A 15,656-nucleotide genomic window follows, 5' to 3' on the forward strand; every position below is an offset into this window, starting at 1 on the left:
TGGCCTGTACAATCCTATGGCAACATACATAACAACCACGCTGTTAACATTTCCAATAGTTGGCTTCGAGAATAAAGTCAGAATAGTTGAATGATAAAGTCAGAATATTTTAAAAACAGAGTTGTAATATTTTGAGAATAAAGTCAAAATAAAGTTGGGATATAATGGCCAAAGTGTGTGCAAAAGATGGTGAAGTCTACAGTTATACTTTACTATACTTTTATAAGATGCTAATTTTTGTCCGTGCTGCTCTAAACTGCTAAAATTAGCCCAGTTTATTCTAAAGTGTCTAAAGTACCATATTTTTACCATATTTTGCCATATTTAACTTATATTCTTGAAATATTTTGACTTTATTCTACAGGTCAACTATTAAAATTTAAATGTAAAAGTGGCCCTAGCTGTCGTAAGTACGGCGGTGTATTAGGGCCACTGTAAAAAAATATTATATACAGTTTTGATTTCGAGAATAAAGTTGAAATGATTATGAGAATAAAGTCGAAATATTATGGCCAAAGAGTGTGCAGCCTTCATAGGCTTGTCAGTTCAAAGAAGCACAGGTCTCAGGTCCAATGCCCGTTACTGTGGTTATCCAGTAACCCGCGATTACTTTTGGGTTGTTGTTTGTATTGTATGCTTCCATCCACATGACATGACGACTAAACCCGTCAATGCAACCATTTATAGCGATGCAATACGGCGATTCCATCTATCTTGGGGCCTCAATTGAAGTCCTGAACCTAATAACAAACTGGTGCTGATGTGCAGGAGATTGGAGATTTCTTTATTTGTGAAACTGAGACGAAAGTATAACTTTACCAAATCATGAACATCCCTCATTTTAACATGAGGAGGTTGCTCTGGCCATAATATTTCGACTTTAAAAATATATATTTTTTAACAGTGGCCCTCATACATTGTTGTAATTGAGAGCTGTGTAGAAATCCTTACATTTTAATGTGTGGAAGAATGTCAGCATGTTGGCTCGGTGGGTAGCACTGTTGCCTGACAGCAAGAAGGTTTTACAAGAAGTTTACTTCCCAGGTGGGGCGGTCTGGGTCCTTTCTGCGTGGATTTTGCATGTTCTCCCCGTGTCTGTGTGGGTTTTCTCCCACAGTCCAAAGACGTGCAAGTGAGCTGAATTGGAGATACAAAATTGTCCATGACTGTGTTTGATATTAAACTTGTGAACTGATGAATCTTGTGTAATGAGTAACTACCTGTTCTGTCATTAGTGTAACCAAGAGTGTAAAACATGACGTTAAAACCCTAATAATAAATAAATAAATAAATAAATGTGAAAGACTGTTGTCATTTTTGGCTTTCCATATGCAACCTTTATTTTCCACCCAGCTGAAAGTCACGTGTTTGGAGCTAAATTGTACTTTAGTACTAATTAAAATAATTCAGAGTGGGGTGAGAAGACACAGACCTGTGTGGAAGGTAGGTAATATTTAAACTTAATGTATTAATTTCTTAATATTTTGTTCTGGAAGAAACGCTGCTTGAATGTCTTGAAATGTCACTGTCAACGTCAAACGGTGTCAGTTTATTGGTCGTTGATACCACGTAGCGTTCAGATTGGGGGGTTGTTTGTGTTTTTTTTAAAGAAATGTGTAAGTTTGGTGTTTTACCTTGCGTGTACGTTCATGTATAATACACAGTTTATTATTTATAGATTATTTAAGCACATTACCGACTGAACACACTTTATATACTTGGTTTTACTGCACGTTATCTTGTGAGCGCGTGAATGACCGTTAGATTTTGAATTTCAAATTTTGGTTGGCAGTTAACGGTTTCAGGTTGTGTGTGTTCGCGTGCACGCTCGTGTGTGTGTGTGTGAGAGAGTGTGTTTGTGAGTGTGTGTGTGTGTGAGAGAGAGTGTGTGTGTGAGAGTGTGTGTGTGTGAGAGAGAGTGTGTGTGTGTGAGAGAGAGAGAGTGTGTGTGTGAGAGAGTGTGTGTGTGTGTGTGAGAGAGAGTGTGTGTGTGTGAGAGAGTAAGAGAGAGTGTGTGTGAGAGAGAGAGTGTGTGTGAGAGAGTGTGTTTGTGTGTGAGAGAGTGTGTGTGTGTGTGTGAGAGTGTGAGAGAGAGAGTGTGTGTGAGAGAGAGAGAGGGTGTGTGTGTGTGTGTGATTGAAAATACATTTTAAGTTAATAGGAGCATTGCAGCAGGGCAAGCCGTAGCCTAGTGGCTAAGGTACTGGACTAGTAACCAGAAGGTTGCCGGTTCAAGCCCCACCACTGCCAGGTTGCTGCTGTTGGGCCCTTGAGCAAGGCCCTTCACCCTCAATTGCTCAGACTTTATACTGTACTGTAAGTTGCTTTGGATAAAAGCTTCAACATGTAAATGTAAATTGCAGATTAACATGTTCAATGTGCAGCCAACACTGGTTTGGGGAATCCATCCTAAGGATTTTAAGGTGTTTCCGAGGGAATTTGTGGCCAGTTGTGGTCAGCATTTATGAAGTCAGGCACTGATGCGGGCCAACAAAAGCCTGGATTGTATTTAACGGGTATTTAATAAGGTCAGGGCTCTGTGCAGGCCTCTGGAGTTCCTCGACACTAAACATGTCAAACCATGCCTTTATGGACCTGGCTTTGTGCACAGACAGGCGTACAGTCATGCTGGAAGACGACAAGGCCTTCCCCAGACTGTTGCCACAGTGTTAGAAGCAAATAGTTCTGTGAAATATCCCAGGCTTAGCCCAGACCCTAAAAACAGCACCAGACTGCTGTTAAAAAACACAGTGTGGGCTATTTTAATACAGAAGTGTGTAAAACAGTTGACTGGACTGGGTACTTCATTCCCAAATTCATACAGTGGGTACTTCCATACAATACTTGGGTAGATTAAGGCCTAGTTTACAATAACATGGGTACAGGGGTACTTTCTTTTTTATTTGTCACCCTTTTTTAGTGACTTCCACACCCTAAACATCTTAATAGTGTGTAATATTTTGAAATTCGCCCTCCCATTTTGATACTGAAGCTTTTAGGCTTTCGTGTTTGACTTGTATACACATATTTAAGGCCCTACGTACTTCACAGACGTGAAAATCACTTCACGGTCCCTGGAATGAGCCCTTTTTCGTGTAATATGCAATTTGCGAATTTTATGAAGGTTTGTGTTTAGCGATTTAACATTTTTAATTCACGTAACATTGAAGTGCCTCACGTTTACCGGTTAATTTGCTCTATGAGACGGACCTAGTGATCCTACGGCAATTCAGTTAGCAATCGGTTAGTCAAAATGTACGATATGTCTAAGTGTAACGCATCTAAACAGACTACTCGAGTAATTCCACACAGTATTATGGACGCAGGTGGGGGATTGGGGTGTCAAAACACGGTAGAGTATTTTTAAGACCATTGCTGGATTTACAGTCAACCGTTAAGGTAGGCTATGTATTGTATTGTAGCTCTATTCTGTAAAAATCCGTGAAATCTGTGATTTTTAGAAATTGTTCCTGAAAAGGTTTAGATTAGTTCATTTTTATGAATTGGAAATCCAGATGGAAATCCAGAAACTTGGATTTTACTGTTTAGTATTTAGCTATTTAGTTTGTAAACTCACCCTGCTCCTAATTAGGTATACCTCCATTATGTGTACATCCATATATATATATACACAACCAGGCATAACATAATGATCATCTCCTCATCACGGCCAGCAAGTGAACATTTTATCCTCAAACTTGATGTTAGAAGCAGGAAAAATGGGCGAGCGTGAGGATTTGAGCGAGTTTGACGAGGGCCAGATTGTGATGGCTAGACGACTGGGTCAGAGCATCTCCAAAACTGCAGCTCTTGTGGGGTGTTCCCGGTCTGCAGTGGTCAGTATCTATCAAAAGTGGTCCAAGGAAGGAAAATTGGTAAATCGGCGACAGGGTCATGGGCGGCCAAGGCTCATCGATGCACGTTGGGAGCGAACAGATGATCCAACAGACGAGCTACTGTAGCTCAAATTGCTGCAGAAGTTAATGCTGGTTCTGACAGAAAGGTCTCAGAATACACATTATACAACAGTTAGTTCCGACCTTACAATCTGATTGGTTGAGAAGCGTTCTAACTGTGCTGATATTCGTGATAACAGCACGGCCTTTTCACACCACAACTGTATTACTCCGCTGACGCGTTGCCATTAACGACAAGCTTCATGCACAGAAACGCGCACGCAGGCGACACAACCTTTTTTCCCGGTCGCGTTTTAAATCCGTTATCTGATATACAATCTAGCGCACTGTGTAGGGAACATAAATCAATTGTCTAATTCACTATCTAGTGCACTATGTAGGGAACATAAATCCATGATCTGATACACAATCTAGTGCACTATGTAGGGAACATAAATAAATTGTCTAATTCACTATCTAGTGCACTATGTAGGGAACATAAATCCGTGATCTGATACACAATCTAGTGCACTATGTAGGGAACATAAATCCGTGATCTGATACACAATCTAGTGCACTATGTAGGGAACATAAATCCGTGATCTGATACACAATCTAGTGCACTATGTAGAGAACATAAATCCGTGATCTGATACACAATCTAGTGCACTATGTAGGGAACATAAATAAATTGTCTAATTCACTATCTAGTGCACTATGTAGGGAACATAAATCCGTGATCTGATACACAATCTAGTGCACTATGTAGGGAACATAAATCCGTGATCTGATACACAATCTAGTGCACTATGCAGGGAACATAAATCCGTGATCTGATACACAATCTAGTGCACTATGTAGGGAACATTAATGTGTTTGTGACGCTAACAGTTAGCTTAATAGCCCAGTTAGCAGCTCATAAAAGTTCTGTTATCACCCATAATCCTTTGGTGTGTGCGAGAGGTTTTTTATTTCTTTTTTTTCCCTTCGGAGGTTCTGGCCTTCTTCTTGTTGTTGTTCTTACCTCCCTGAAATGAGTTTTTGCAACTTGGGATGTCTGCTTTGTAGTGTTAAACTTTATATTCGTTGTGGAACTACTTTTTTGGCGGAAGGTATTGTCAATATTAAAGCATATTTATTATGAAATTCAGGACTTCTTTGATTTATTTTCTTTCTTTATTTTGTAAAAACTGTTGTATAAAAGCAATAGAACACTTGATGTCGTGATGTTATTCGCGATAACACACTCCCTCTCGTGTTCTATTGCTTAAGTGCATCACAGTTTGTTGTGTATGGGGCAGCAAAAAAGGGACCAACACAATATTAGGAAGGTGGTCATAATGTTATGCCTGATCTGTGTATAATATTCTTTCATATATTGTAAATGTACAGTTAGTATTTGTATTCCCACAAAGTTTATGCCTGTGTTAGCTTTTAAAATAATCATTGAATGTAGGTATCACGTAGGTGTATGTAATAAAGTGCTTGGCCAGTATAATGTTTCCTATATGCTGGTAAATAACTATAAGTAGCAGGTAAGAAACCATTTGGGATTCGGCCCACTCCACTTGGCTGTAGCACTGAACAAATGGGAAGCTTTGGAGATGTAAGAGATACCCACACATACACAGCATGTTTTTGAATTTCACTACAGATGGAAACACTTTGAAAAATGCACTAAAAATGCTCGTGTAGCCAACAAACGCACAATTTAAACTTATCCTCGTCATTGTACATCTTTACGACTCTAAAGCCCCAACGAGAGGAGCAGCGAAAATGAATATGTTGTGCTGTCAGTACAAGAAGACCTAATTTATGCCTAAACAAGATTGATTATTAATTATAATTTAGTAAGAAGCACAGAGGTCCACAAACAGAATCTGACGAGCGTGGCAGTGAGTTTAAGTCTGCTGGGACTAAATACTTTCACTATCGGTATTTACAATCATATGCTAGTCGTTCAAGCTCGTTTGCTGAGCGGTGTTTTAACAACTCGACGTTGATTAATTTGATGCAGTGACCTTAGCACAAAACGAAATCAATTAATTGCTGTCTCTGCTGTGATTTACTAATTAGGGGTCAGAGGTTGACGATGATCAAGTCATGATAAATTGGGTGAAGTCTTGGGAGACGTGTGAACAACGTAAAGCAGCAACCCTGCGTGTGTGTGTGTGGCCTGCGTATAAGTGTTTCTGACCGTGCAGCAGTGTGTGTGTGTGTGTGTGTGTGTGTGTGGCCTGCGTATAAGTGTTTCTGACCGTGCAGCAGTGTGTGTGTGTGTGTGTGTGTGTGATGTGTGTACACTTAATTAATTCAGTGTATTGCTAATGATGCAGCTTTTTGTGAACTTAATTGAAGTTCTATTGTGTAAAGCTGCAAGAGAGAACAAAGCTTTGTGTTTGCTTATTTGCTTTTTTGTCTTTAATTGTGCCAGTGATTAAAACGAAGCCTAAAGTTTTATTTTTTACTCTGATATGCTAGTATGAGCATCATGAAACTTACCATCTCACTACTATTCTTTTGTGTGCCTTTATATATACAAGAAAAACTAACATCTAAGTAACATTAGAAGAGAGAATACAGCCTAGTAGGTCTGTATCGGAGTTGTGGTTGATTCAGTCTTTAAATTTAATGTTGGCCGCTCAGGCGGCGCAGCGGTAAAACACACTAGCACACCAGAGCTGGGATCTCGAATACATCGGGCCTGCTGGGCTGAGCAGCTACATGAACAAAGCTTGGTCCGTTGTTCATATAGGGGTGGGGTATTAAGCCGGATTGGGACTCTCTCATAACTAATGCAACTACGACCTCTGCTGGCTGGGCGATGGCGCCTGCACAGAGACGGGGAAGGAGTGCGTTGATCAGGGTGTGTCTCTCCGTACACAGTGCTCGTCCGCAGCTGATCTCGTCTGGTGTAGGTGACAAAATGCATACGGCTGCTGACCACGTGTCGAAGGGGGTGTGGGTTAGCTTCGTTCTCCTCAATCAGAGACGGGGCCGGCAATGGTGGAGAGGAAGAATGCCGCAATTGGGCTCGCTAAAAGTCAGAGAAAATGCATATAAACAAAATATATAATATATTTAAAAAAAAGTTAAGTGTTGAATGTAGCTCTCCAGAGTGTACAGATCTCCCCCATCTACGGTTTCTAAATAATTTCAACCCAGTCGTCTGGCCCTAACGATTGGATCCTTAAATTGAGTCCCTCAGGTGTTTATGCTGATCAAATCTGCTGCATTTAACACATGAACTACGAGGAAATAGGCATTGCCCTCCATGAACCCTTGGAAATTATTACAAGGAAAAATACTACAGAACGAGGCCAAATGTGATAGGACAGGCCACTGGAATACCGAAATGACAGATATTCAGCCTAATTAGCCACGGTGGGAGCTGGACAGTGGTGCTGTGCACATCTAATCTGTTCTGTGTTCACTCAGATTAAAGGGTTGTAAACATTAAAGATAAGGGAGCAGTTCATGCTCATCACATCAAACACTTTTGGTTAGACAAATATAGAAGCTATAGTGGGAGCATACTACAACTCCTCCTCACGCTGTACTACCAAAACATTTTAACTCTGTGGAGAGAATCCAGTGTGAGTTATGTAATGCAGTATCATTTGGGGATGTCCCGATTCAATACCAGCCTTAAAATAATGACTCTTTAAGGATTTGATATGACTTTTTCCAACCAGATCTATTATTTGTTGTTTTAATGTATCTAATGTTGTGGGCACAACACAGATGATCCACATGTACACATTCATTGGTCTCCAGCTATAATAAAGTGCATCACCATCACACCTTTCACATGATACATAAGTGTGGTTACTGTTGCTGAACAGTGATGGAGCTGCACAACCAGGGTTCTGCAGACCTGTGGCAGATTTTTTTCCCTCCTTCTTCTTGTTAGAACTTAGGTATTTTGTGTCAATGCCTGTCCAACATCCACCAATGAGAAATAAACGGAAGGGTTTTTTGAGTGGTAGAAGGGTTGACTGCTTTCTCTTGAATGCTGATGGTAGCCAGCTGTACGTGCTATTTGCATTGTAGCTGTCACTATGACCTTGTGAACTGAAGAACCTTGTGTAATGAGTAACTACTGTTCCTGTCATGAATGTAACCAAAGTGTGAAACATGACATTAAAATCCTAATAAACAAACAAATAAAAGAAACAGAAGGGTTTTTTTAAGGTGGTAGAAGGGTTGACTGCTTTCTCTTGAAAGCTGATGGTAACCTGCTGTATGTGCTACTTGCATCGCAGCTATCACTGCAAATTGAGCTGGTACATCTTGGCAGTACGACGTATTGGGTGCATTTGGAGAACCTGTTGTCATCATTCTTGAATTTGGTGAGGTATTACTTTTTAAGTCATTAAGAAATCTGTCCAGAATAGACCAACCCAAGCAACTCAACATCTAGTACCTCAACACCAGGTTTGCTGTATTAAACAACAAAGTGCTTTTAATCACCTACCAAATTATAGACCATATTAGTAATAACATCAGTGTTTGACTGAAGCTTGGCAACAATCTCAGTTTTGACTTTTACCCATTCTTAAAAGGAAGAGTGGTCTGACTGTGCATGCACTTGCATCTAAAGATCATATATATATATATATATAATATATATATATATATATATACAGTGTATCACAAAAGTGAGTACACCCCTCACATTTCTGCAAATATTTCATTATATCTTTTCATGGGACAACACTATAGACATGAAACTTGGATATAACTTAGAGTAGTCAGTGTACAGCTTGTATAGCAGTGTAGATTTACTGTCTTCTGAAAATAACTCAACACACAGCCATTAATGTCTAAATGGCTGGCAACATAAGTGAGTACACCCCACAGTGAACATGTCCAAATTGTGCCCAAAGTGTCAATATTTTGTGTAATCACCATTATTATCCAGCACTGCCTTAACCCTCCTGGGCATGGAATTCACCAGAGCTGCACAGGTTGCTACTGGAATCCTCTTCCACTCCTCCATGATGACATCACGGAGCTGGTGGATGTTAGACACCTTGAACTCCTCCACCTTCCACTTGAGGATGCGCCACAGGTGCTCAATTGGGTTTAGTCCATCACCTTTACCTTCAGCTTCCTCAGCAAGGCAGTTGTCATCTTGGAGGTTGTGTTTGGAGTCGTTATCCTGTTGGAAAACTGCCATGAGTCCCAGTTTTCGAAGGGAGGGGATCATGCTCTGTTTCAGAATGTCACAGTACATGTTGGAATTCATGTTTCCCTCAATGAACTGCAGCTCCCCAGTGCCAGCAACACTCATGCAGCCCAAGACCATGATGCTACCACCACCATGCTTGACTGTAGGCAAGATACAGTTGTCTTGGTACTTCTCACCAGGGCGCCGCCACACATGCTGGACACCATCTGAGCCAAACAAGTTTATCTTGGTCTCGTCAGACCACAGGGCATTCCAGTAATCCATGTTCTTGGACTGCTTGTCTTCAGCAAACTGTTTGCGGGCTTTCTTGTGCGTCAGCTTCCTTCTGGGATGACGACCATGCAGACCGAGTTGATGCAGTGTGCGGCGTATGGTCTGAGCACTGACAGGCTGACCTCCCACGTCTTCAACCTCTGCAGCAATGCTGGCAGCACTCATGTGTCTATTTTTTAAAGCCAACCTCTGGATATGACGCCGAACACGTGGACTCAACTTCTTTGGTCGACCCTGGCGAAGCCTGTTCCGAGTGGAACCTGTCCTGGAAAACCGCTGTATGACCTTGGCCACCATGCTGTAGCTCAGTTTCAGGGTGTTCGCAATCTTCTTATAGCCCAGGCCATCTTTGTGGAGAGCAACAATTCTATTTCTCACATCCTCAGAGAGTTCTTTGCCATGAGGTGCCATGTTGAATATCCAGGGCCAGTATGAGAAAATTGTACCCAAAACACCAAATTTAACAGCCCTGCTCCCCATTTACACCTGGGACCTTGACACATGACACCAGGGAGGGACAACGACACATTTGGGCACAATTTGGACATGTTCACTGTGGGGTGTACTCACTTATGTTGCCAGCTATTTAGACATTAATGGCTGTGTGTTGAGTTATTTTCAGAAGACAGTAAATCTACACTGCTATACAAGCTGTACACTGACTACTCTAAGTTATATCCAAGTTTCATGTCTATAGTGTTGTCCCATGAAAAGATATAATGAAATATTTGCAGAAATGTGAGGGGTGTACTCACTTTTGTGATACACTGTATATATATATATATATATATATATATATATATATATATATATATACAAGGGGTTGGACAAAATAACTGAAACACCTGGTTTTAGACCACACTAATTTATTAGTATGGTGTAGGGCCTCCTTTTGCGGCCAATACAGCGTCAATTCGTCTTGGAAATGACATATACAAGTCCTGCACAGTGGTCAGAGGGATTTTAAGCCCTTCTTCTTGCAGGATAGTGGCCAGGTCACTACGTGATGCTGGTGGAGGAAAACGTTGCCTGACTCGCTTCTCCAAAACACCCCAAAGTGGCTCAATAATATTTAGATCTGGTGACTGTGCAGGCCATGGGAGATGTTCAACTTCACTTTCATGTTCATCAAACCAATCTTTCACCAGTCTTGCTGTGTGTATTGGTGCATTGTCATCCTGATACACGGCACCGCCATTGGATGCACATGGTCCTCCAGAATGGTTCGGTAGTCCTTGGCAGTGACGCGCCCATCTAGCACAAGTATTGGGCCGAGGGAATGCCATGATATGGCAGCCCAAACCATCACTGATCCACCCCCATGCTTCACTCTGGGCATGCAACAGTCTGGGTGGTACGCTTCTTTGGGGCTTCTCCACACCGTAACTCTCCCGGATGTGGGGAAAACAGTAAAGGTGGACTCATCAGAGAACAATACATGTTTCACATTGTCCACAGCCCAAGATTTGCGCTCCTTGCACCATTGAAACCGACGTTTGGCATTGGCACGAGTGACCAAAGGTTTGGCTATAGCAGCCCGGCCGTGTATATTGACCCTGTGGAGCTCCCGACGGACAGTTCTGGTGGAAACAGGAGAGTTGAGGTGCACATTTAATTCTGCCGTGATTTGGGCAGCCGTGGTTTTATGTTTTTTGGATACAATCCAGGTTAGCACCCGAACATCCCTTTCAGACAGCTTCCTCTTGCGTCCACAGTTAATCCTGTTGGATGTGGTTTGTCCTTCTTGGTGGTATGCTGACATTACCCTGGATACCGTGGCTCTTGATACATCACAAAGACTTGCTGTCTTGGTCACAGATGCGCCAGCAAGACGTGCACCAACAATTTGTCCTCTTTTGAACTCTGGTATGTCACCCATAATGTTGTGTGCATTGCAATATTTTGAGCAAAACTGTGCTCTTACCCTGCTAATTGAACCTTCACACTCTGCTCTTACTGGTGCAATGTGCAATTAATGAAGATTGGCCACCAGACTGGTCCAATTTAGCCATGAAACCTCCCACACTAAAATGACAGGTGTTTCAGTTATTTTGTCCAACCCCTGTATATACAGTGTATCACAGAAGTGAGTACACCCCTCACATTTCTGCAAATATTTTATTATATCTTTTCATGGGACAACACTATAGACATGAAACTTGGATATAATTTAGAGTAGTCAGTGTACAACTTGTATAGCAGTGTAGATTTACTGTCTTCTGAAAATAACTCAACACACAGCCATTAATGTCTAAATGGCTGGCAACATAAGTGAGTACACCCCACAGTGAACATGTCCAAATTGTGCCCAAAGTGTCAATATTTTGTGTGCCCACCATTATTAGCACTGCCTTAACCCTCCTGGGCATGGAATTCACCAGAGCTGCACAGGTTGCTACTGGAATCCTCTTCCACTCCTCCATGATGACATCACGGAGCTGGTGGATGTTAGACACCTTGAACTCCTCCACCTTCCACTTGAGGATGCGCCACAGGTGCTCAATTGGGTTTAGTCCATCACCTTTACCTTCAGCTTCCTCAGCAAGGCAGTTGTCATCTTGGAGGTTGTGTTTGGGATCGTTATCCTGTTGGAAAACTGCCATGAGGCCCAGTTTTCGAAGGGAGGGGATCATGCTCTGTTTCAGAATGTCACAGTACATGTTGGAATTCATGTTTCCCTCAATGAACTGCAGCTCCCCAGTGCCAGCAACACTCATGCAGCCCAAGACCATGATGCTACCACCACCATGCTTGACTGTAGGCAAGATACAGTTGTCTTGGTACTTCTCACCAGGGCGCCGCCACACATGCTGGACACCATCTGAGCCAAACAAGTTTATCTTGGTCTCGTCAGACCACAGGGCATTCCAGTAATCCATGTTCTTGGACTGCTTGTCTTCAGCAAACTGTTTGCGGGCTTTCTTGTGCGTCAGCTTCCTTCTGGGATGACGACCATGCAGACCGAGTTGATGCAGTGTGCGGCGTATGGTCTGAGCACTGACAGGCTGACCTCCCACGTCTTCAACCTCTGCAGCAATGCTGGCAGCACTCATGTGTCTATTTTTTAAAGCCAACCTCTGGATATGACGCCGAACACGTGGACTCAACTTCTTTGGTCGACCCTGGCGAAGCCTGTTCCGAGTGGAACCTGTCCTGGAAAACCGCTGTATGACCTTGGCCACCATGCTGTAGCTCAGTTTCAGGGTGTTAGCAATCTTCTTATAGCCCAGGCCATCTTTGTGGAGAGCAACAATTCTATTTCTCACATCCTCAGAGAGTTCTTTGCCATGAGGTGCCATGTTGAATATCCAGTGGCCAGTATGAGAGAATTGTACCCAAAACACCAAATTTAACAGCCCTGCTCCCCATTTACATCTGGGACCTTGACACATGACACCAGGGAGGGACAACGACACATTTGGGCACAATTTGGACATGTTCACTGTGGGGTGTACTCACTTATGTTGCCAGCTATTTAGACATTAATGGCTGTGTGTTGAGTTATTTTCAGAAGACAGTAAATCTACACTGCTATACAAGCTGTACACTGACTACTCTAAGTTATATCCAACTTTCATGTCTATAGTGTTGTCCCATGAAAAGATATAATGAAATATTTGCAGAAATGTGAGGGGTGTACTCATTTTTGTGATACACTGTATATATATATATATATATATATATATATTACAAGGAGACACTTAGGAAAGCCAAGACTTCTGAACCACTGTCATAAGTAATGGTCAGAAAAAACTCTGACCTCTCTTCAGTCCTATGAGTAAACTGTTGCGATTGGTTAACAGTTCTCCACTGACTCCACTTTCTGAGCTCCGCTGCAAATTTCTGATGTTTTTATCGACAGAATTTAAAACCTGCACTTTTCCCTCCTGTCTGAGTGTTTTTATGCTTTTACACCCCTGAAGGAAAGTTTGGTTGCAAAGCTGATCAAGGCATCTAGAGGCTTCCACCAGTCAACTTGATCTCATGTCTACTTCTCTTGTTAAAGCATCTCTCCCTTCTTTATGCCCTTCTTTAAGTGTAACTACGCTGTCAATGCTTTGCTTGGCTCTGGGTTTGTTCCCCCATTTTAAAACTGGCTGTAATCACTTCATTTTTGACAAAGTTTGGGCTTGTTTCTGAAGGCTTCAGCAATTATCGGTCTATCATGTCTATCATGCTTTTTTTTTGGCAGGCTCCTTGAGCATGATGTTGCTGCTCAGTTTAAAGAATAACTAGCTTTCAACAATCTGTTTGAAGAGTTTCAGTCTGGGTTTTGGGGAAATCACAGTACTAAAACTTCTTTTGTCAGGTTCATAAATGGAATGATGGTTGCAACTGATCATGGATTATTAAACATCTTTGTTCTGCTAGATCTGTTCTGCTGTGTTTGACACAGTAAGTCATAACATACTCCTGCAATTTCTTGGAAAAGTTGTTGGCATCTCAGTACATGCTGTCTTCTCATGTTTTCAATCATATTCTTTCTGACAGACAGCAGTTTCTCTAAATAGCTTTAGGTCTGATTTGTCTCACTCCTCTCTTGGTTTTCCCCACAGCTCAGGTCTTGACCCTCTGTTATTTGTTATTTATATGGTCGTAATGTCGGCAACATCAGACAACACGGTCTACAGTTCAGCTCTTGCACTGATCATATGCTGATTTATATACACACACAATCCTCACACGGCCTCCCCTTCCTGTCCTGGTTAACTGCCTTTAATGACCTAAAGACCTTAATGAGTGCAAACTTTTGAGACTTTACAATAATAAATCTGAGGGATTATTGATCGCATCTCCAGCGATTTCAAAGAAAAATAAAACACTTTGACTCTACTCTGACATTTCATTCTCACATTGAAAATACTCGCAAGACAGCTTTCATTTACCTTAGGAACACTGCCAGACTCTGTCCTTCCCTTTCCCACTGTGCACTACTTGGCTTGTACAGGGTGTCCCTAAAGTCTGGACACACAGGCAAAATGCATATTTTAATAAATTTTATGCCATTATAATATGAATCAGTAACATCTTATGTTTTCTACTATTTGTGATGCAAAATGTATGTGTGTGTATTTTAGTAAACATAGAGTTATACTGTAGTTAGTGATGTGTCCAGACTTTAGGACGCCCTGTAGTTACCTGGCTTGTAGTTTAAACAGTAAGCAATATATGCTGAACCTACCTGCTAGTGTTCTCGCCCTGTCAGTCTGAGGAAGGCGTGGTCTCTTTACCTGTCGATCTTACTGAGGGGGGTGGTGTCTGTGTACCTATCAGTCCAAATGAGTGAGGGGTGCTCTCTGTACATGTCAGTCTGACTGGCGGGGGTGCAGTCTCTGTACATGTCAGTTTAAAAGAGGGAGGCGTGGTCTCTGTACCTGGCAGTCAGAATGAGGGAGGCGTGGTCTCTGTACCTGTTGATCTTACTGAGGGGGGTGGTGTCTGTGTACCTATCAGTCCAAATGAATGAGGGGTGCTCTCTGTACCTGTCAGTCTGATTGAGGGAGTCGCAGTCTCCCTCATTTTTGGGTTTATCTGTCTGACGTTTTTTGGTTGTATCTGTCAGGTTGGTGAAACCACATTATGGTGTGTATTGTCTGATGAAGGCAACAAATGTGGCATTTTATGAACTTGTGAACATGTAGATGGCACCAGACCTACAGAGACGCTAAGCTTTTAGCACACTGTTTCCATTTGGCTCTCTGCAGTGTCCGTAATCAGAACGGCAGATGTTGCGGCGTGGCTGCGGCGTGAGACAGCTTTCATTTCTGTCGGATGCCGTGTGTCTGGGCCTTTTGGCCTTTGATGTATTTAATGCACATGAACAAGCAGGCGTTCGTGAAGCTCAGCGTCGTTTTTGATGAGAAAAGCCCAGCGAGGCTAAAATCGATAATAATATTAAGTTTAAGCTTAACAGCGTCTTCCTAAATCACAAGAAACCCTGAGATGCATTAAACCAGAGGAAAACCAGTTATATTCATGAGCTCTAAAAAAAAGATTGGTGTAATTTCTATAGAATTCTGTGTCTTTACTGTCACTTCCTGTTGTGTTTCTGCTGAGTGATTATAGTGCAGGAAGGAAATGCGGTTGGTTTTGTAATGCTTTCATTTAAAGTACTTTCATTTAGATGATTGACCGTGTCTGAGGGAGAAAGATTGTAAGAATATACAAAAAATATCCCAACTTCCAGCCACCACCTAGCCACCCCCCCCCCCCTACATTCTTGAATACCCTACGAATCACCTGGCAACCACCTTTAATACAATAGCGACTGTCTAAACACATTCAAGCAGATG

At 42.0% G+C, this 15,656-nt stretch overlaps 1 protein-coding gene across 2 annotated transcripts in view; it reads left to right on the forward strand.

Moving 5' to 3' along the window:
* The first annotated feature begins 1,377 nt into the window (after positions 1–1,377).
* Positions 1,378–15,656, forward strand: part of gpat2 (glycerol-3-phosphate acyltransferase 2, mitochondrial) — a 158,405-nt gene continuing 144,126 nt past the window's right edge. For both annotated transcript variants that reach the window (XM_062998693.1, XM_062998695.1), the window contains exon 1: positions 1,378–1,443. The gene's annotated coding sequence lies outside the window, so the exon portion shown is untranslated. The remainder of the gene's footprint in view (positions 1,444–15,656) is intronic.

This window comes from Trichomycterus rosablanca, chromosome 7 (genome assembly GCF_030014385.1).
Source record: "Trichomycterus rosablanca isolate fTriRos1 chromosome 7, fTriRos1.hap1, whole genome shotgun sequence".
In the NCBI taxonomy this organism is placed as follows: domain Eukaryota; kingdom Metazoa; phylum Chordata; class Actinopteri; order Siluriformes; family Trichomycteridae; genus Trichomycterus; species Trichomycterus rosablanca.